This window comes from Schistocerca piceifrons, chromosome 2 (genome assembly GCF_021461385.2).
Source record: "Schistocerca piceifrons isolate TAMUIC-IGC-003096 chromosome 2, iqSchPice1.1, whole genome shotgun sequence".
Lineage (NCBI taxonomy): Eukaryota > Metazoa > Arthropoda > Insecta > Orthoptera > Acrididae > Schistocerca > Schistocerca piceifrons.
Genome location: NC_060139.1, coordinates 388181950 through 388206298, shown reverse-complemented (window position 1 = coordinate 388206298; position 24349 = coordinate 388181950). Strand labels below are relative to the sequence as shown.

The following is a 24349-nucleotide window of genomic DNA, read 5'->3' as shown; positions in this document are numbered from 1 at the left end:
ATGCGCGCATGTTGAGGGGGTTAGCAGCCTTATTGCTGTACAGTAGCAGATATGAAAGTATTGTGATGTAATAGCAGATAGTTAAGAAGAACAAAAAATGGTTGGTTCTTATGCATAATGGAGCTTCAGACTGATGGAGTTCGAAGCATTTTAAGTAAATCAACTATGCTATCAGTTCTCAAGTATTGTTTTAGTATCTGGGATCAGCACCAAGAAGGTATTGGTAAGAGAGAACATAAACACATACACTCCTAAGGCTACACTGTTCTGCAACTGAAACAGGCTATAATGATAGATCATTGCAATTTCTGACTAATTAGTCATGTGGAATGCAACGCTGTTAATAGTCCAATGTAAGAAATATATTTCTCTACGATAAACTATGATGACAAACTGTAAAATGAAAAAACTACTTTCTTAAAACATCGATTCTGTGTGATATATGCACAATATAGCTTTCCAGAGGTGGATAGCATCCACTGTTCACATTCGATTACGGTTCAGAATTTATACTACGCCCACATCAGTCCTATAGAAAATAATCGTTAGTAACGGAGAATACCTTTTACAAGGAAGCAGATAAACGCATAGCAGCGGCGTTTGACATACGAAATTACACACCATTACACTCTGAAAACAGGACATCTGTCAAGCAGATGTATACACGGGGATTGCAGTACCTCACGAATACTTGTCACTAACTTAAAATCATCTTAGCTATGAAACTGAAGAAACGATTTTGTACCCAAGATGCGACAAGGGAATGGATTACGTCGCATAAGTTTTCGTTCGTTTAGAGGAATGCGTCGAAACAGGATGGTCACGTCCATCACATATAAGATGGAGGTCCTCTGATCACTGAGAGGTTTGCTGTTGACGATCACCAATTCTCTAAGTCACACACAGAACACGCGGTTGTACGCGAGTGAAAAGCAGGCTATGTCACACAACTGATGCATCCTGACAGAACAACAGAAAAAAATGATCAGCAGCAACATTTCTCTCTCTCTATCTCTCTAGAATGCGTCATCAGTCTACCATTAAATTGTACTTTGTTACAACTCCATCTCAACCGATCACTCCATCCACTCTGTCACCCTTTAACGCAGATGCAAGTAAGTTTAGAGACAGCTGGTTCTCTGTTTTTCCAGGAAAGCATCAAAGACAGCAGTCAACTCATAAGTATCACTATTATCTCAATAAACATACAGTAGAAGCATCGACCCAAAAAATGACTGTTTTCCTGGTTCTCTATGTTTCCATGTCAAGGTTTTCTCGTTTTCCTCTTGCTGTCGCATACTCGTCCCCATGTACAAGAATTGTTCTTCACCAATCAGAAAACACACAAGTACTTCCTCAATTTCCCCACATTTCGTTGTATTTACCCTCAATTTATATGTATATTCCGTCATTTTTAGTAATTTTATCGAATTTATGTCACTTCTATCCATGCAAGCATGACATCACTTCTCGTTCAATGTTCTAAAATTGCTTGTAAATGTAGTACAGCTGCCTACATCTAGTGCAAATGCACTATTTTTCCGGTCGGGCTGCATAGTATAGCACTGTAATCGAATACATCCAGTCACCTCCGTCCACATATTCACAGTTTTAGTGCGTTTGCTCTGTTTTCTGTATGTCAGTGTCCGTGCATGTGTCGTGGATAGCTCCCAGGATTCATAGTTATTGTTCGATGGTGCATCAGCCTCTGAACATCACTCTGGATATTGTAAGCGACAGATTCGGACTTGAACGCTAACTCGGAAGTGGTATATTGTGGATCTGCATCCCAACATCGCTCTGGACATTATGCTTGGTGGATCTGCATTCAAACCCTATTCCAGACGTGGCATATTGTGGATCCACATCCCAACATTGTTCCAGATATAACTCGTGGCCTATCCACACTCATATCAGTATAATAAATAAACCAAGTGAAATCCATCCCTAAATAAATTGTTCCAACTTCCCACTGGACATAAATGAAGTACACTTCTTCCTCTGCAGCAGCTGGACAGAGACTGAGTTCTTTTCCCACCATTTTTCCCCAGGCCACCATCTTGGATTACATCACAGGAGGAATGACAGTGTCCTCTGGTAGCAGTACTGTGTACTAGGTCAGTTGGACTCCGGACCTTAGGGGAACACACTTGATGGATCTACTGGCTATGGCAACTCAAATTGTTTAAATAAACAATCCATGTAAAATAAAGACTTATGTCCATCCTATCCAGCACAGACTGCGTCCTTTTCCCGCCAATTCCAAGGAAGAGGTGGTGGTTGGATGACTTAGTTTAGCAGAGGTAGTGCAAGTGACCTAATTTCCTGCCATTTTCTTAGCTTAGTGGAGGCAGCCCAATTGACCTGTTTTTCTGCCGCATTTTTTCCACAACTTTCTTAGGTTAATGGAGGTAGCCCAAGAGACCTTTCTCCCGCCTTTTTTGCGCCATTTTCTTGGGGGGGGGGGAGGGATGGAACGGTGGAGGAGAGGGGTGGGAGTTAAATTAGTGGAGGTACCCAACTGACGTATTTTCCCTCCAGTATTTGCACTTCCCGCCATGACGTCATTGCGATGTTGCCACATCTATCTCCGCCATCTTGAATAAATTTGTTTCAGTTGTGTGTACATAGTCTTCATCACATTATTTTGGTTTTTTATTTAAACATTGAGTATGTCACAGTCATGAAACCGGTCGTGTGTTAAATAAAATCATCTTCCATTCTGAAAGATATCGGGTATTATTCTGCACCCTATGAGGAAAGTCACGAAGTTCATCAGCATTCATTATAGATAAAATTCACATTGCGTACATTTTTAAATACTCTCGTAACCGTCCCACATAACATATACTGTCGAAAAGTTACATCATACAGCCTATTGTTATTGGTGGATTATATTCCATCACTCATCGTGAACGATCCACATCCAACCGCAGCTGTCGGCGTGTCTATGCATTATGAGTTTCCCTACACAGATGATCGACCGTATACTGTGAGAAGTCACGACGAGACTCTACGATGTTTGCATACGCCTACAATTATCACTGTGTTACAGAATAAGCAGTGCGCTTTGTAGAGTGATCGCGCTACGCGTGGGGCGAGGCCACGCGGCGCGAACTTCGTACTACTGGGAACCGGTCCGGCGCGTGCCTAGGCCGCCTCTGTTCTGCTCGTGAAAGCGACGGGCAGCCGGCGCTAGAGGCGCCCTTGCCACTTGAACGCTCTTACTTCCCGTAAATGCGCCACATTGCGAACATCCCAAAAGCAGGATCCCTTACAGTCGGTGGTTCGTTGAGACCGACGCGCCATATACGAATATCCCCTAGTGGAGTGTACAGGGTGTAATAAAAAGAAATGGCCAGACAGTCAGAGAACATCCCTCACAGAGAGTTCCGGAAATACTTTATTTCCATTTTGGGGCTCGTTTTATACTTCCCTTCGTAATCAGATTTATCGTGGTAAACACGAAGAAACAGAACGTACAGCATTATATGAAACCTTTCATTACGTGAAATATCCGAAATAGCATCTTGGTTACTCTTCAGTAGAATGTACAGTAAGCTGAAATTCACAGGTTCGATGTCAGTGTTTATTTTTCCAATTGAACGGCGGTAATGTTGACGTGTGACTCGCTTCAGATCGTTTGTTGACAAGCGGCTAACCTCATTGCTCTACTAGCATCAACTGTTCAGTTTCCATCACTGATTTGGTTTCCCCTACAATGCAATGGAAGCCTCGTCAAATGAGACATTGCTAGATGCTCATTTGATGTACGGATTAGCAGGTGGTAGTGGCCATGGCGTTCACCGTTGGTTTTGGGAGAGATACGAACGACGGTGCTCCGACAGGAGGACGTGTGAAGGAACTGATCCATTGTATCAGGGAGCTTGGGACGTTTAAGCCAGCTACGCGCGACTGGGGGAGGTCCAGAAGGACGAGGACAGCTCGGCTCGAGGCGGAGCTTCTTCGTGTAGTTGACGACAACGGAAGAGTAAGACAACTGCAACAAGTAATGTTGATCACATGACTGTCTGGAGGTGCCCAACTGACCTATTTTCCCACCAGTATTTGCACTTCCCACCACGACCTAATTGCGATGTTGCCACATCTATCTCCGCCATCTTGGATCCGCCATATTGTATAAATTTGTTTCAGTTGAGTGTACATAGTGTATAACTGGCGGTGTACATCAGTTCACAGGTTGGAGGAATGCCTAGTAAAGCTTTGGGTTATGAATTTTCCTTTTACTTCTTACCTGTGAACTAACTAACCCATCCTACTCCGGGAGCCTACAGTCTATTGTGGATTCGAGGTACGATCTGTCAGAGGCAAAGATCACGTTATGATACACAAAAATCCTGCGTCCAACCATGTTTTTTTTATCTTTAGTGTGTCACTTGTCCCTTGACGGCCACTATTGCTGTTGTTGTTATTGTTGTTATTGTTGTTGCTGCTGTCGTCTTCAGCCCGAAAACTGGTTGGATGCAGCTGTGGATGTTAGCCTGACCTGCGCAAACGTGCCATGTTTAGTAACTGAGCTCTAACGTGGAAGTAAAACGTTTGCGGGCCTATGTCCATATAACGCATCTTTTTATTCTTACATGTAAGGAACGTTTCATGAAAGTTTGGTCATACCTTCTTGTTACACTCTTTATATCTAGGACTGCTGGCTGGCTTTAAGAGGCAAAATAGCTTACAACATAATCAGAGTAAAAGAAGACTTTGATGCTCTAAATCAGGCCCGGGAAGGCTTGGCCCATTGGACATTCCCCTCCAGTGAGCGCTTCCCACTCCAACTTTGCTCGGACGTTGTCGTAACGACCTGTTGTTGTCCGTAGCCTTCGGTTCGGTTGTTCATCAGCAATCGAGTGGGGCTGCGTCGACTTCGCCGACGTATCGCTGTTTCGTTAATCTGCTTGCTGTGGGCGTTACGTTCACATTTAGCTTAATACTGCGCTATTGTTCACGTTCTCATTGAGAGTTTTAGGTATATGTTATATATCTGTCTCGAGTTTACTCTCCTACATGCAATGTACAAAGTATGTGTGTACTGCGTGGACTATGTGAGGAAGATGTCCATACATTCTTTTCACAAGCTGTAATCATCACATTGTTCCACGCGTTAATGTTAGTACTTGAATTAAAAAGAATGTGAGGTACATTAGGTAATCAGTATTACAGTCGCATGAAATAGTTATCTTTTAAAAATAATATAGCTCCGTGACTACAACACAATTGAATCACTTTGATTTTACCTCTCAGAAAATTTCATTTTACGCCCAGGTTGAGAACCAACGTGTCAGAGTATAGTACTCGTAGCAGAAACAGAAATAAGGAAAATAGTATGATAGATAGTGCAAGCTTTGTTCAATATTCAGAATACAAAAATAATAAACACATGAAATAATGTCATAATAATTCATATGAATGCAATTTTATATGTGATGACCATTGTATCTAGAACGTGAACTGGAATGAAAAAATAAAAGAATAAGTGGCTTGATGAACTTTTCAGTACGATCTGACACATGAGAACTTTTTGATCTTCCTCGCTTACCACAAAAATAAAAATATCTGTGCATCTGAAGAGGTATTGAGATAATAAGTCTCGAAATCAGAAATCATATGGAAGAAAGATGTGTAGATAGTTTTTGACAGTACACTCTTTGAAATTACGACGGTAAGAGCCCTGCGATACAAGGAATGGGAGGTTACCGATAGCTTGCACAACTGCAATTGTTAAGAGTCGACGCACATGAGAGGGGGGGGGGGGGGGCAGATATCGAGAGAAAGGTGAGACAGGGCTGTTGCCTATTGCCCATGTTAGAGAATAAGAACATTGCATAAGGCGAAAAGCAAACCCAAGGAGAAATCTGTAAAAATAATTAAAATTTTGCTAGACACATCAATTGACTTGATAGATTACTAGAGTGGATTGAAGTGTCGTGAAAAGAGGTTATAAGATGAGCGTCAACAAACGTAAAGTGTTAATGATAATGGAATGTAGTAGAATTAAATCAGGTGTTTCCAAGGTAATTAAATTACGAAATATGACATCAAAAGTAGATGAATTTTGCTATTTAGTGAGCAAAATAACAAAATCACAAGTACAGAGCATGAAATGCGGGCTAACAAGATCAAGAAAAGCTTATTTCTCAAAAGAGAAATACAGTACGTTAACATGCATTATAAATTTAAAAGTAGGTAAGTCTTCTCTCAAAGGATTTGTCTAGTATAGCCTTATACGGAACCGACACTTTGACGGCAAAGTTCCATCCGATACGCAAAGATATCCTCGAGAAAGCAGAAACCATTAACAGTAACGTGTACTGTGGGACACTCCGTAGCCTACACACGTCCATAAAGAGCAAACGGCGTAGGTTGCTCATGGAGGGAGTGATTCTGCTGCACAATAACGCGCGTTCACAGTCTTCAAGGTCACAAAAAGTGTAATCGACAAGTTCAAGTAGGAGCTTCTTGAGCCTACAACCTACAACCGGACATGTATCCCATTAACTTCCATGTGTTTGGTCTGCTAAAAGCACATATCAGAGGAAAGCGCTTCAATTCCGACGACGAGCTGAAGAACACAGTGGAGGATTGACTCTTGTCATAGCCACAGGAATTCTGGGAACAGGGAATCCTTCGGCTCGCGAAACAGTGGGATAGTTGTGCTAGGCCTCTGGTGATTACTTTCGAGTAAAGACTTCAATGGTGTGCACAGTGTTGTTTCGTACCTTTACTTTTGAACATCGCTCATAAATGTCGTGCTACAGAAGAATGCTGAAGATTAGATGAGTAGATCGGATAAATAATGAAGAAGTACTGAATCAGACTGGGGGCAAAAGAGATTTATGTCGCATCTTGACTAAAAGAAAGGCTCGTTTTATTAGAAGACATCCTGAGGCATCAAGGAATAGTTAATTTTCTAAACTGTGGAGGGTAGTGATTGTAGACTGGGACCACAGCTTGACTACAGTAAGTAAATGTATGTTGGAGTAGTCACGCACAGATGATGACGTTTGGACAGGTCAGGCTAGCATGCACAGCTGCATCCAACTAGTTTTCGGGGTGAAGACGACAGCAGCAACAACAATAACAACAACAACTATAGCAGCAGCAGCGGCATTGGTGGCCGTCAAGAGGCAAGAGACACGCTAAAAATCAAAAAATTCATGGTTGGGCGCAGGATATTTGTGTATCATAACGTGAACTTGAAAGGTGGCTACACTGAGTCACAGCGCCAGAGATTGCGCCAAAGAGTTTTATTCCGCCGCCTCCACTGGCAGTGCTTGTTCAGAAGTTGTGGTGGTTAGTGCTTTGCTGAGAGGATGTAGGTAGCTGTATTATTTGAGGCCATGTCGTGTGCAGTTATTTTGATGGGCTAGACAGCAGATGTTGTTCGAATGGAGATGTTGTAATGATCAGAGTGTATTTTTAGTCAATATATATGAAGGTAAAAAACTTTTTTTATTTTTTTTAAATTTCCTAACTAACAATGCCTCTTGGTCACAGGTTCAGTCAACAAAGTATCTGGCTTGTGTTCATGTATTAGACTGTAATTCGGGCTTCTATGTGCAATTATAGTATTTCAGTTTTATATAATTAATTCAGTGTAAATGGTATTTAAAATATCTTGTCTTATTGAGGAAGAACCGTGCCAGATGTGTACGTTGAATCACACTTCCACACACAGAACAGTTACACTTGTGTTTTGTTGTTCCATAGTTTTTGTTTCAAATGGTTCAAATGGCTCTGAGCACTATGGGACTTAACATCTATGGTCATCAGTCCCCTAGAACTTAGAACTACTTAAACCTAACTAACCTAAGGACAGCACACAACACCCAGCCATCACGAGGCAGAGAAAATCCCTGACCCCGCCGGGAATCGAACCCGGGAACCCGGGCGTGGGAAGCGAGAACGCTACCGCACGACCACGAGATGCGGGCAGTTTTTGTTTCGTAGCTTTTATAGTTGCTGGGGACTTAATTAATTGTGGTAACGGAAATTTCCTTTCATTCTTTGTTGTTATTCTATGCAGTCAGATTGCGTACTAATACTATTCAGGGCCAACCGGTTACGAGACTGCGTAACCGGACAGTCAGCTACTAAAATTAAAAATATTTGCATTCTATATAATTAAGCCCCCATGCACGTGGCGACCGCTGCTTCGGATCGTCCCTTGGAATTCTTTTGATAGTAAAAATAGCAGACAGTAGTATTGTTGAAGTAATTTGTAGTTTAGTAATTGTAGTCTATATTGCTTGTGTAGATTTGGTAATGAACATTTGTAGTTGTCTTGTCTTTCTTCTAATGGTATTTTTGCAGAATTTAATTTTTGATGTCTTGTATACGGGTTTCACAATTTTGTGCAATTATGAAGATTTCAATTGTTCGTTAATCATGTTTGTCGGGAAGCATTTTGTGTGAATGGTATTGTTGGAGATAAAGTGTCATTGTGTGTAATTTTCGTATAGAGACGAGTTTTGTATGTTTTGTAAATGATTACGCGATCGATGAAAAAGGCAAAAATGATGGATAGGGAGAATGACGGAAATGTTAACATGGCTAACTCGCCAACGCAGGAGAACAGTATGATGAATAATGAAGTAGAAAATAATTTAATAAGCAGGGAAAATAGTCCAGAACCAGTTCAAAATTTTTCACAATCTAAAAATTTTCAGAATACGAGATTAACGACAGAAGATTCTGGAATAGTATCGAACACATATAGCTTTACGGCTATGCCAAAGGAAGTTAGTTTTACGGGAAATGTTAGGGGCAAAAAGAATTTCGAACCAGTTAATATGATGAGTGCAATATTAAATTTGGGATCACAGATGGGAACAATGGAAACACAGTTAGACTCACTGGGATCACAGTTAGGATCTGAATTTAAAACAGTGGCAACACAGTTAGAAACTGATATGGGAACAATGGAAACACGGTTAGACTCACTGAGATCACAGTTAGGATCTGAATTAAAAACAGAGGCAACACGGCTAGACTCACAAATAGAAACAATTAAAACAGAGATGGAAACAATAGAAACACGGTTAGACTCACGAATAGGGACATGTTTCAAGAAGATGAAAGATGAATTAAAGAAAGAAATTAGAGAAGAAGTACAACCGATTTTGAATTCTCACAATAATAGATTAATTGCAATAGAAATTAGACAAAAGGAACAGGATAGAGAACAGGAAGAAAGAGATCGCGTGATAGTACAAAAATTTTCAGAGTTAAATTTACAACGTGCACACGATAAGGAAGAAATATTTGAAAGAATCGAGGAATCCGTACCAAATGACAGAATAAATAACCTAACACAACAGTATGAACAGTTAACTACTAAATGTGTTAATACTGAAACCCGAGTCGCGACACTTACGGAAGACATAAATAAACAGAAAGAACAAATAGGTGACTTATCAGAAAGAGTTGAGGAGATTTCAGACAAATTGACAAGTCTTAGTTTAAATGGGGACAGAGATTCATATGATACAGCTCCATAGCAATTTGCAGAAACCGAAGAGTACCAGAACATAAATAAACATGCTGAAAATCAGGGAAAATTTAATGAACACGTTAAAAGGGAATTGAGGCGTTACGAAAGCAAGTCAAACAAATTGAAAGCGAAATCGTAGGAAGAGACAGCAGAAGAAATTTAGATTCACAGATAGCAGAGGGCTTTGAAGAAAATAATTTATTTCATTTACGAGATGCAAGAAGAGAGCGCCAGGCGAGCGAACTTGACAATAATCGACATTCGGACTGGGACAGACGCGGTAGGTCTTTGTCGCCACGAGGTGAAAACTTTGACTATAAACACTTTTTAACTGTTCGGAAATTTAAGATCTTTCGCAATTCTAAGAATGACATACATCCATGTTCATGGTTAGATCAGTTCATGTACACACTTCCACCAAATTGGCCACTAAGTCACAAACTGGAATTTATGAGCGGCTATTTAAGTCCTCAGGGGATTCACTAAACTAAGTGAATATGTGCCGTAGCGTGCACAGGGCCCCGAGTGGTAGTGGTGATATTTCCCTTTTAGTTTTCTGCACCGCTGCCTACTCTTTTACTATTCTTTGTATCTATCAGAACAACTCTTCAACTATCAATCTATCTAGAGAGTCGGTAAAGGATAACCGGATATGACTATTTTACCCAAATGTGATTTCGGAAATTACCGTTTGGACTTACTGTATCTTCAGCAGCATTCATTCGTAGTTTAAACGAAATTTTATCTGTTTATCTTCGTGACAATATTACTTCATATGTTGACGATATTTTTATTGCTAAACGTTCTTGGAGTGAGCACAACAAAATTTTAAATTTATTATTACGTATTTTTGCAAGGGTTGGGATTACAGTGTACTTGGAAAAATCTGAATTTGGTTGTTCTCAGGTGAAATTTCTTGGTCATATTATTTCTACAGAAGGTATTCTTCTTGATCCACAGGAACTAGACACTATTCGTAATTATGCTTTTCCTACTACAAAACGTGATGTTCGTAGTTTCCTTGGTGTCTGTAATTTTCTTAGACGCTTTGCTAGATTGAACGATTTGACCACACCTCTTTTATGTGAACTATCTGGAAAGAATTCTAATTGGTGTTGGGATGAGGAAGCTCAATCAGAATTTGAACAACTTCGTGATGCTTTAGTTGTTGCTCCACTTCTTTCACATCCAGATTTATCTAAAGGTTTTTGTTTGGCGACAGACTCATCATACAAAGGCCTAGGTGCACACTTATTTCAAGAGATAGAAGAAAACGGCGTTGTAGTACAGAAAACTATTGCATTGGGAAGTCGTGTTCTCTCTAAATCATAAAAGAATTATTCGATTATGGAACTTGAAGCCTTGGCTGTTGTATGGGCTTTCACAAAATTTCGCATATTTTTGTATGGCAGACATACTAAGGTTTACACCGATCATCGAGCTCTGGAATTTCTTATGTCAACAAAATTAACACATGGAAGATTGTCACGATGGGCGCTGTATCTACAGGAATTTGATTTTAGTATTGTTTACATACAGGGTTCTTCAAATATTGTTGCTGATGCTTTATCACGTGCACCTATGGGTTTCAAACAAAGTGCTGAGGAGGACTGCAAAGAAAACAATTATTGTTTGATGTATATTCAAGGTGTTGCGTTTGAAAATTTTATTTCGTCTTCGCTCCAGGACATCGCTAAGGAGCAAAATAAGGATCCAATCTGGAAGGACATTAAGGAGAAGTGGAGGAAAAAGGAAAGCGTAGCGATTAGACAGTATTATTTACTTCGCAATGATATTCTTTTTAAACGAAAATCGGTCGACAACTCTGTTTGGTTAGTTTGTATTCCTGATGAGTGGGTCAATAGATTGATTTGGTATACACATTTCAGTTATGCACACTTTGGTCCCAGAAAATGCTTTCATAAATTACGAGAAAATTGCTACTTCAGTAATATGGAAAAACGTATTCGATCTGTTCTTGCCAAATGCAAATTATGTCAAAAGGCTAAGCCGCCAACTATTTCTCACAGAGCACCGTTGTTTCCTATCATTCTAGCGAAATTAAAGGAGATGGCTGCAGTCGATTTGTTCGGTCCAGTGGTTCGTTCTACTAATGGTTTTGCGTACATTTTCGTAGCAGTGGAATTGACATCAAAATATGTGTGTTTTACACCTTTACGCAAGGAATAGCTCGTTCAGTGTCTAATGCTTTCATCAAACATTTTCTTAAAGAAGTGGGTCATGTTGATAAGGTTATATCAGATAATGGATCACAGTTTCGCTCTAAAATTTGGCTTCGTACTCTACGGCGTCGTAAAATTAAACCAATTTTCATTTCACTTTTTCACCCTCAATCTAACGCTTCAGAGAGATGGATGAAGGAAATCAATAAATTGTGTCGACTTTATTGTCATCAGAATCACGGAACTTGGGATCAGTATCTTCATATTTTTCAAAACATTCTGAATGAACTCCCTAATGATTCAACTTCTTTACCGCCTATATTGATATTAAAAAATAAAGCACCGACAAATCGCATTTCTGAAATCGTTCCTTTTCCGCCTACACGGAAACTGCGGCATTATGAAGTTTTCAGCCTGGCTCTGCAAAATATTACATCTTCGGCTGCTAGAAGAGAGAAATCAGCTAAACGTCCTGGTCGTTTAAAAACGTTGTCAGTTGGTCAAAAGGTGTTAATTAAGTCTCATAGTTTGTCTCACAAAGGAAAAGTCTTGTGTCGGAAATTTTTTCTGCTTTATAACGGTCCATATAGAGTTCGCAAAATTATTCATGGTCACACTGTCGAAGTAGAAACTCTTAAATCTCGGCGCTCTAAGGGAGTACATCATATATCGAACGTTAAAATTTTTGTGGAATGACATACTTTTGAGAGACTAACAGTTACATGTAAACACGAAGAGAATACAAGGATATCGCGCCGTGCTCCGGCGGCGGCACATACTCAAAACAACAGTCAAGTCTGCGCGGCGCACAAGGCAGTCGTTGACCGCAAACAGTTACTTCCTACGTCACGCGTACCTACAGCTGATCGAGCGCTCAGTGCGAATGCACTGACAGCCGTAAACAAATACACAGTCAAATTTCTTCAAATAAATTCAGTATAAAGCTATAGTGACTTGATAAATTATGTTATTAACGTTCAGTATTTTTCAGGATACATTTGTATAAAATATTTAAGAACTTCAGGTAAATTCTGTGTGTGTCCGACGTTAAGAGGACTTGCTATCGAGAAATTTTCAGGAAGAATGTAATTTCGAAGAAGAAACTAATAAACTAAAAAGGTAACTATTAACTGAGTTTATTTTTCAGGTAACATATTTCCACTTAGGCACGTACTTTAGACGTAATTTGCTGCTCGCGATTACGTGATTTATACTTAGTGCTAAATTTTATGTTCTATGAATTTACTTGTGAAGCGACGTGCTTGCGTACATTTGCTGATTTTGACAATGATTGATTAATGAACAGGGTTGTTATTTGTGTATTTTATGCATTGCATGGCTGCTATGCTTTTTCACTGATGTCACATTTTATTTATTATGTGCCTGCTGTGCTTATTTATTTAAATTATAATTGTCACCTGATTAATTGTGCTGATATGGTTATGTGTAGGTTATACTTTGTGATTTATCTGCTTGCGCCTTCATGTTTACTTATTAAGATTACATGTGAACATTTATTTGCTTACGCTGATGTGATGCTAATGACCTGTGTATTGTGTAAGATATATATTTGCTGCTTTGCTTATGGATTGCATATTTACACGTTTCTGTTTTGTTGTCATAACTGCTCTTTAATTTGGTATATAGAAATGCTGATATACTGTGTACGAACATAGAGTTTAGGTTACACTACGGTATTAATTATAGATTATTCGCTTGGCAGAGCCTCGTTGTAGGAATTGTGCTGCATCCACTTGTTGACATTATGTTCTCTACTGGTATATTGTCTCGCTATTGCATATTTTGCTTACGCTTAGTGCTTTATATTTTAAGATAAGAAAATGAACTACTATAATGCTACGGACGACATTAGTACAAGAAACTTCATTGAAGTCACATGAGCTGGAGGTTTTATGGAAGCTGTATAAATTTATGCTAATAGGAAGGAAGCTAACGACATGACATACCAACACTAGGTTTAGACCATTGATAGTTATTACACTGCATTCTTCGTGAGCAATTGAAATAGCAAGTGACACTTGACACAAGAAATACTCCACATGTTTACTTCTGCTTTGCCGTGATTCTTGCACACTGTGAAAAATTATGATCATACACACTCCGTGCTCGTACTTACTTACTGAAAGTTATTCGAACTAAAGGCTGTTAGAGGTCATGTATGCATTTCTTTCATTTAATGATGGACAAGGTAACCAAAATGTATTTTATAATTCATAATGAGTAGAAGATTTGGGTCAGATGGATTACACAGAGGTTGTGTGTGGACATTGTGTCTTCGGATTGTATGGGATGATGAACGGAAGTTTGCACTAGAATTTTATCTGTACTTGTTCGAGGAGACTGACTAGAAGAAAGAGTTGTTATGGAAGTGAAATGATATTGGCGATAAGGTTTATATGTGTCGACGTATTGAAGAGGTATTATTGAGGTATTGAGATTGTGTGAAGTTGATGATTATTGGAGTTTTGGTGGACAAGAGGTAAGGTAAATGATATTGATGATAAGGTTTATATGTATCGACGTAAGAGGTATTATTGAAGTATTAAGATTATGTGATGCTGATGATTATTGGAGTTTTGGTCAATAAGAGGTAAAGTAACTGAGGAGCATATTTTTTTTGTTGGTTTATATGGAACAAGGAGGATGAAGATGGCAGACTAGAACACTCAAGTGGAAGGAAGATTGTCTACACACACACTTTGTTAAATCACTAAGCAGTATATACTTTTTTTTTGGAGAGAGGAAGCATTTGCATATCTTGGCACACTGACAGTTGTTCAGAAACCGTACATTTTGATTTGGCTTGGCAAACATTGGTCTTGACATGGTGACTATGACGTTGACTAACTATTATTGACTGTTATACACTGCTGCCACTACTACTTGATACACATGTCGAACATCAAATCTTTGACAGAATTGCATTTACACAGTTAACACTATTCAATTACACAGTAGTACTTAAATGTGGATGAAAGATGAGCGAGTGTGTTTTGTGTGTTTTCCTTTCCTAATCCCAAATAATTGGTACCGACCTATCTCCTAAATATTATTTTACTTGTTTGTTGTGGCTTGCACTGACACCCATAAATATTATAGGTTTACTGATATTTGTGTATTTGTAATAGTTAATATAACAATTATCTGATATCATTTGTGTGTTTATTATAATTTGTATGTTTAGTGTAAGAGCATTGATAATAATTTTGTAAAAGCAAGTGTGTGTGCATTCAAACTGTTGTTCGTGGGTGCCACTTGGAAATGTTTAATTTCTGCTGATAAACTCTGATGAACTGTCTGATTAGTGATAGTGAATATTATGGACTGTTATCTACACTTGTTCAACATGATGGGTGCCACTTAGAAATGTTTAATTTCTGCTGATGAACTCTGATGAACTGTCTGATTAGTGGTAGTGAATATTATGGACTGTTACCTGCACTTGTTCAACATGATGGGTGCCACTTGGAAATGTTTAATTTGTGCTAATGAACTCTGATGAACTGTCTGATTAGTGATAGTGAATATTATGGACTGTTGCTGTCTGCACCTGTTCAACATTGCTTGGTGCCACTGATGGAAGAGCTTCTCTTGAAATGATGTCACTTGTTGCTTTCTCCACCTGTTAACATTACTGGGTGCCACTGATGGAACTGCTACTACTGATGATGTCACTTGTTGCTTTCTGCACCTGTCAACATTACTGGGTGTCACTGATGGAACTGCTTCTACTGAGATAATGTCACTTGTTGGTGTCTGCACCTGTTCAACATTGCTGGGTGCCACTGATGGAACTGCTCCTACTGACACAATGTCACTTGTTGGTGTCTGCGCCTGCTCGCCATTGCTGGGTGCCACTGTTGGAGCTGTTTAAATACTGCTGATGAAATGTTATGAGACTGCTATTTGCAGCTGTTGACCATTGCTGGGTGCTACTGTTGGAACTGTCAACTACTCTGAGGAGTGCTACTTGTTTATTGAACTATTGACAAGGTTTTATGTGAATATTTGTATAAACTGATTTTTTGTGTGTTTACTGTTTATGAAATGTTATGAGACTCTTACCTGCACATATTCGTCATTGCTGGTGCTGTTGATTGAATGATACTTGTGTAAACTATTATGTAACATCACATGCATGGAAGCATTTGTATTCCTTATCGTATTTTATATATTAGGTTATTGAAGGGTCAGTGCAAAGTCAAAATTTATTTAGTTATGTGATATTTACTTATTAATATTATCTTTTATTTTTGTCTGTATTTTTTTTTGACGAATTTGGTGGTATTTTCACCACCAATGCTGGCAAAAATACCATCAAATTCTAGCCCGTGGAGGAGGGGCGTATGAAAGGTGGCTACGCTGCTACACTGAGTCACAGCGCCAGAGATTGCGCCAAAGAGTTTTATTCCGCCGCCTCCACTGGCAGTGCTTGTTCAGAAGTTGTGATGGTTAGTGCTTTGCTGAGAGGATGTAGATAGCTGTATTATTTGAGGCCATGTCGTGTGCAGTTGTTTTGATGGGCTAGACAGCAGATGTTGTTCGAATGGAGATGTTGTAATGATCAGAGTGTATTTTTAGTCAATATATAGGAAGGTAAAAAACATTTTTTTATTTTTTTAAAAATTTCCTAACTAACAATGCCTCTTGGTCACAGGTTCAGTCAACAAAGCATCTGGCTTGTGTTCAGGTATTAGACTGTAATTCGGGTTTCTATGTGCAATTATAGTATTTCAGTTTTATATAATTAATTCAGTGTAAATGGTATTTAAAATATCTTGTCTTATTGAGGAAGAACCGTGCCAGATGTGTACGTTGAATCACACTTGCACACACAGAACAGTTACACTTGTGCTTTGTTGTTCCGTAGTTTTTGTTTCGTAGCTTTTATAGTTGCTGGGGACTTAATTAATTGTGGTAACGGAAATTTCCTTTCATTCTTTGTTGTTATTCTATGCAGTCAGATTGCGTACTAATACTAGTCAGGGCCAACCGATTACGAGACTGCGTAACCGGACAGACAGCTACTAAATCTAAAACTAAAAATATTTGCATAATATTTAATTAAGCCCCCATGCAAACTTTGGCTCTGACAGATCGTACCTCGAATCCACAATAGGCTCTAGGCTCCCGGAGTAGGATGGGTTAAGTTAGTTTACAGGTAGGAAGTAAAAAGGAAAGTTCACAACCAAAAAGTTGGTCTGAACACCGCAGTGCTTTACAAGGCAAGACCCTATAGGTGGGTCGCATGGCTTTGGCTTCCTTCCGCCAACCTGTGAACTGATGTATACAGCCAGTTACGCACTGAAGCGCCAAAGAAACTGGTATAGGCATGCGTATTCAAATACAGAGATATGTAAACAGGCAGAAGACGGCGCTGTGGTCGGCAACGCCTATGTAAGGTAACAAGTGTCTGGCGCAGTTGGTAGATCGGTTACTGCTGCTCAAATGGCAGGTTATCAAGATTTAAGTGAGTTTGAAAGTAGTGTTATAGTCGGCGCAGTGAAGTGGGGATTTTCCCTTACGACCATTTCACGAGTTTACCGCGAGAACCTGGTAAAACATCAAATCTCCCTCATCGCTGCGGCCGGAACAAGATCCTGCTAGAACGAGGCCAACGAAGACTGAAGAGAATCGTTCGACGTGACAGAAGTGCAATCCTTCCGCAAATTGCTGAAGATATCAGTGCTGGGCTGTCAACAAGTGTCAGCGTGCGAACCATTCAACGAAACACGTATCCGTCGCAAGGGTGACCATGTTAAGAAATAAACATATAGAAATGAAGAATAAAGATGATGAATGTTAACAATGCTTGTTTTATTTAAAGAGCTTTACGAGTTTTCACATAAAAATTCTGAGCATTACTTTTCAACACGCTCTCATATTCGTATTTTAGCTACAAAAGACAACAAACCTCCGGCAAAACAAGTAGAAATTTTTGTAGGAAACTAATTAATATCTATTCCGTTAGTCAGAGAAGTATTTTAAAAAGCATGTCCGAAATGTCGGCTGCCATTATCACTTCTCAGCAGAACAGCACTTCTGGAATTGTCGCAGCACTTTCTAAGACCCCAACAGATTGTTGTTAAAATTATTTCTGTATACCAGCAGCACTTTTAATTCACTAGGGGGGGGGGGGGAGGCAGGAGTTAGAACGTTTTGATGGTTCCATATTTTTCGCATTAATGTGCCAAAGTTAGGTTATATTCGTGAATGACGCTGTTTTCAAATTCTGAACGGCAGTCAACGAACAAATTCATTAATGCAAAAAAGAGTTGTGAAGCTACTGTTGGTGCACTTGCTTGTTTCAACAGTTATATTCAGGATATTATAGGCTAAAAAAGAAAAATATAGTTCGCATACGTAGGCATTTATATACTTATGTCTAGTTCGGCAAGGATGGGACAAGGGTGACTTATAGTAGGAAGCATTGGCCTGAAGTAATGCAAGGCAACCATGTAAAATTTTAATCAGGATGGCTGAATGGAGACTAGAAGCTACATCCTTCAGAATAACAGGCAACTGTACTAAAAACAGCGCAACCTCGTACGATTCATCTCCAACATGCAATACTGTTTTGTTTACACATTTCTGCAATTACGTTGTTCAATAATGTAAAAAGCTAGAGCTGAACTACTAATTAATACTCAGCACTAATCGCTGCAAAGGCTGCACAATCAGCTGCCATTGGAAGCATTGATATGACTCTTGAGTTCCATTTTGCGTACCACAACTTCTCATTAATTTCCCTGCAAAGTTGAGTCAGCATCCCTTCATAATAAGTGAGATGTTGCACTCAGAAAGAAGATAGTATGCTACCATTTCCCGTTGCAGAGTTTGACGAAAAGTCTCCTAGAACAAAAGAAGTATCGTGCGAAACATGTGAAATGACAGGAGTACTATTATATTTACTTTTATTACACTTTTTACCTAACATCTACTCTGTGTTATCTTAGTAATCTTTCACTGGGTAGAATGCGTTTCGAAAAATGTACTTTTTAGATACCTCTTTAAATTAGTATGTTTTAGCCGCACATAATTTTTATTCCCGATTTTTTGTAATGTATAACTCAGTTTGAAGGGCGAACTGCCTACGAACTTTATTGTAAATGATACCAATGAACGTAAATACGCAGAGTAAACAAGACTTGACAATTTGATTACCAAAACTAGAAACCGCACTAAGAGAAAATGTTTCTGCCCTTAAACGGGTGAGGATGAACTCAAATACCAACAAAATTTCGGTGGTTGTTCAGGGATATTTTTTGAGTGTTTTGCTGTAAGGAATGAGATCTCTGGTGGCTGGATTCAGGGTGATAATCGGTAAGCGTGGGATGCGGTACTTATATATTCCAAAACGCCCGCATCAAAATGGGATTTTTCCGTGCCTCGTACCTCGGCTTCTATGACTGAGAGAAATATAGGCACGGTCAAGTGTTTTGGATAGCCCTTTGGCTCAACAGAAGGAAGCTTCTTACCGTCACTATCCTACAGTACGAGGCAAAGTTTGAATATTACACACTTCCTCCAGGTTAGGCAAATGGAGCAAATCTTATGGTTTCTTGCATTAGATGTAGTATATGACGCCTTCAGGGACTTATGGGGGCACCATTTAGTTCGTAGGTGGTCCCCGAGGAAATGTGAAAAAAGACATTATGCACCTTTTTTTCTCCGTCAACAGCGGATATTTAAGTAACTAACCGAAGAAAATCGCTCAAATTTAACGTCATATTCTCTAAACATCTATCTAGAAGTTCCATATTCCCGCTTCCAAAAAGCTATACCAGCTATCGAGAAATAACCCAAAAACATGGTTTTTAGGTAGCAAACCAAGCCGCGGATTGCGAGATGGCTATGTACAGCAAATGGCTGAAATCTTTACGATGTATTCCTATGACCCTGATATCGAATAATCTCGAAGATTTTATTGATATATTAACCCGTTTCCGCGATGCAGAGATTCACAGTTACTCTACTTGTACGCGTAAAATACGCACGTAAAATCCAGTTTGAAGCGAAAACGTAGTTCATAAAATTATGTAGCGCAGAAAAATATGATATAAAGCGTCTCCATTACCCTTGGAAGGTTTCTGGGGAACACATGCAAAATTTTTGTGGACATAAGGTCCGGTCTGAGGTGTAAAATTATTTTTGTGTTATTTTAATTTCATGTAAATAAAATATCAAAGTTTTACTGACCGATAGAATTCTTTTGACGTGCGTGACATGCTCTGCTGTCGCAGAGAAACGAGTGTAACCAGCAGCAAAAAGCGCCTATATGAGCACAAAGAGACGAATCTACTCCTGTTTAAAAGACTCTGACTAAAAGAGGGGCACCAGATGGCTCATTCTACCTTCCGCAGCATCTTTAAAAGCTTTTCCACACGAACATCTTCGAAGAAGCAGAAGCAGACAGTTGCACTGAAAAAGAGGCGAGGAAAAAATAAATGCTGGAAGACAGTAGACATTGGTTGTGGTGTAGAAAGAGTGAAAAGTCAATGGCTCTATGAGAGAAAAAGAGGGGCACTCCACCTGCCTATTATCGTGTAGGACCCCCGCGAGCACGCAGAGGTGCCGCAACACGACGTGGCATCGACTCGACATGTCTGAAGCAGTGGTGGAGGGAATTGACACCACGAATCCTGCAGGACTGTCCACAAATCCGTAAGAGTACGAGGGGATGGGGATCTCTTCTGAGCAACTCGTTGCAAGGCATCCCAGATATGCTCAATAATGTTCATATCTGGGGGGTTTGGTGGCCAACGGAAGTCTTTAAATTCAGAAGAGTGTTCCTGGAGCCACTCTGTACCACTTCTGGACGTGTGCGGTGTCGCATTGCCCTTCTGGGACATCCCAAGTCCGTCGGAATGCACAATCGACGTGAATGGATGCAGGTGATCAGACAGGGTGCTTACGTACGTGTCACCTATCAGAGTCGTATCTAGACGTATCAGAGGTCCCATATCACTCCAAATGCACACGACTTACACCACTGCAGATTCATGACTGTCACCATCCCCATACATGTCCATCCGCTCGATACAATTTGAAACGAGACTCGTTCAACCAGGCAACACGATTCCAGTCATCAACAGTCCAACGTCGCTGTTGACGGGCCCAGAGAGGCGTAAAGCTTTGTGTCGTGCAGTCATCAAGGGTACACGAGTAGGCCTTCGACTCCGAAAGCCCATATCGATGATGTTTCGTTGAATAGTTCGCACGCTGACACTTTTTGATGGCCCAGCATTGAAATCTGCACCAATTTGCGGAAGGGTTGCACTTCTGTCAGGTTGAACGATTCTCTCCAGTCGTCGTTGGTCCCGTTCTTCCAGGATCTCTTTCTGGCCGCAGCGATGTCGGGGATTTGATGTTTTCTAGGTTCCTGATACGCAAGGTACACTCGTGAAATGATCGTACGGGAAAATCCCCACTTCATCGCTACCTAGGAGATACTGTGCGCCATCGCTCGTGCGCCGACTATAACACCACGTTCAAACTCACTTAAATCTTGATAGGCAGCCATTGTAGCAGCAGTAACCGATCTAACAACTGCGCCAGATTTTTGTTGTTTTATATAGGCGTTGATGACCGCATTGCCGTATTCTGCTTGTTTACATATCTCTGTATTTGAATACGCTTGTTTTTTGGTGCTTCGGTGTAGTTGGCAGTGCAAGGAAGAGAGGAAGGGGACAATGCCCGTGTTAGAGAAATAAAGAGAAAAAGAAAGAGAAAGTTGCCAAAGGGCCAGTGATAATGAGAGAGACTATGACAATGACACCGTGGAAGAAAGAGATAGTGACAATGAGAAGAGACAACTGCAGTGAGAAGGTATGAATGAGATATTAGCAGCAAGAGAGAGCAATAGGAGACAGCAGGAGTGACAGCAGAAAGTAATAGTTGGACAGAACGAAGGGAACTGTGGCTGTGAGACTGGAGACAGTGACCGGTACAGATTCACAAAGAGATAATGACAATGTTTTGGGCTGAATGAGTGAGAATGGGCAAGTGGAAGTGGAAGGTGTGTGAGCGACGTACAGCAGTGGATTAGTGGGAGTGAGAGGTGAGCTCCATGTTAAAAAGAGCGCCAATATGTTCGCTTGCCAAAAGTTTTTTGGAAAATTTTTAAAGATCTTCATAAAGATAGAATAATGCAGCTGCTGCACTACTTTTCAGTCAAAGTATTTCAACAGGAGCATATCCGCCCCTCTTGTGCTCCGATAGAAACATTTTCGCGCTGTTGCAGTTATGATGTAATTGGTTTTTTACCCCAGTTACTATTAGTTCTGTGAAACTATCTCCATAAAAGTTAAAACGCTTGTAATATGAAAAAAAAACACGGAAAAGGGCATCAGCTCTCGAACTCATACACTTTTAACACAGAGTTCTCGACCTGTTCTGTCTGTGTACAGCACAGTACGTAGCAAATGCAGAAGTTTCTTTAAATGTGTTGCTCGTATTATCGACTGCCATGATCATGGCAGGGTGTACAGCGACACGTCATCGACTGACGTACACGTTTAAGTGCTGTGATGTGGCTGCCGTCGTTGCGGGAGCAGCTCAGTCGTTGTGCGTTCACTGCTGTCTGTAATAATTACCGTGAGTGAATAGGATAAGCTAGCTTCCAAACAAGAGACCTAGTGATTATTATTTTAAAGCCAAACTGACTGTCAAGCAACCGTGACTGTTTGAAAAAGATGAGAAGATCTTTCAGGGACCGATAGCCCTCACAAAATTTGTTGACTTCCTTAAACTAATAATGAACTTATGTGTTTCAAGGTACGGGCCTCATCTTCAGACTAGAATGGCAATACATTGAACAAAAGAATACGTATATGTTAAAGTTGCTCTTCACTGTCCTTATGTATTTACTGGGCTGAGTAAAGGTTGGAACTTTGTACGGGCGCTGATCACCGCGCAGTTGAGCGGTCCCCAAACCAAACATCATCATTATCATCATCATCGACGGCTCATTACTTTTGAGTCCAAACTTGAATCCATCGTTCGCCGGCAACATAACTGAAATTTAGTATTATTAGTTACATCACTAAGCGTTGTTGTAATTCCCAACTTCGTTAGATTATTGATGGCCTGTAACTGCGTAATGTGTTTGGGTTAAGCAGTCACGAAATCGAAGGCAAGGAGAGAAGAACCTTGTATCATGCTACTGTCAAGCGTAAAGTAATTCTTTATGCTGAAAAATAAACAGGAGATCGGTACGAGAGTTCAATGTAGCTCAGAATAACGTTTACATATGTAAGAAACAGAAATTGGCATTATTTGCAACTCCCACTAGTATAAATAAGTTCACTGGCCTTCGCAAAAGAAGACATCCTGACGTTGAAGTAAAAGTTTTGTAATTCGTCCTTGAAAGGAGGGAGAATGGACAACATATGACTAGTGACAACAGAAGAAACAAAGCAAAATATGTGGCTGCAGTTCTTAGTATACCGAGGCAAGAGTTTAATACTAGCCGTCAATGGGTTGATCGCATTATAAAACGAGCAAGGGAGGTAATGACAGTGGCACGTAAAGTGCCCTCCGCCACACACCGTTGGGTGGCTTGCGGAGTATAAATGTAGATATAGATCTCTACGACCCCGTACAACAGTGTGTCAAAAGCTTCCGCAGGGTTTTGAGAAAAAATTTCAAGAATTTCAGCTGTTTGTCATCACATTTTCGAAATAGAACAATTTTTGCCTGTTTGGCAACGCTGATGAGACACTGGTTTGGTTTGATACGCCACGTAATTACACGATTGATGAGAAGAGGACAAAAGAAGTTCAAAACACCAGGCTGTGAAAGACAGCGTATAACTGTAATGATGGAATCACAGCACATGGGCGCAAACTTCACCCACTCTTAATCTCCAAGCAGAAAACAGGACCTAAGACAACTAAAAATGAAAATCTGTTCTCTGATGACGCCATTGTTCGAAATAGAGAGAAGGGATGGATGACCGAAACCTTAATGCTTGTCTGACTCCGCAACGTATGGGAACTTCGCCCTGATGGACTTTTCAAACTACCATCAATGTTTTGCCTTGATGCACTTCCAGTTCATCTCACAGACAACAAAAAATCTGTAGTTGTAGAGCGCTTCAGACAGAGCTTGCAGAATGTAGTTAGTAATTTTCCTGATCAAGCCGTTGTAGTAGGGGGTGACTTCAACTTGCCAGGTATAGACTGGGAGTGTCATGCCATCAAAATTGGTGTCACATACAGGGTTCGCGTGGCATTGTTCTGGATGTCATGTTCAAAAATTACCTTGAGCAGATAGAGAACCAGAATGAAATTTTGGAAAGTGGGAGACGAGGTACTGGCGGAATTAAAGCTGTGAGGACGGGGCATGAGTCGTGCTTGGGTAGCTCAGTTGGTAGAGCATTTGTCCGCGAAAGGCAAAGGTCCCGAGTTCGAGTCTCGGTCCGGCACACAGTTTTAATCTGCCAGGAAGTTTCAGATAGAGAACCAACTAATGAGGGTAACGTCTTACCCCTCCTGGCAACAAACAGACCTGAACTTATCGAATCAGTTAACTTAGAGAGGAAGGTATCAGTGATCATAAGGCTGTGACAGCGTCTATGACGACGGGTCCTACAAGCAATGTTAAGAAAGTTAGGAAGATATATTTGCTCAGC

The 24349-nt window shown here is 40.2% G+C and overlaps 1 non-coding gene across 1 annotated transcript; it reads left to right on the top strand.

The window, feature by feature from the left end:
• The first annotated feature begins 24068 nt into the window (after nucleotides 1-24068).
• Nucleotides 24069-24143, top strand: Trnas-cga. Its single transcript has one exon. It is a non-coding gene; the product is annotated as a tRNA-Ser (tRNA).
• Nucleotides 24144-24349: the final 206 nt, after the last annotated feature.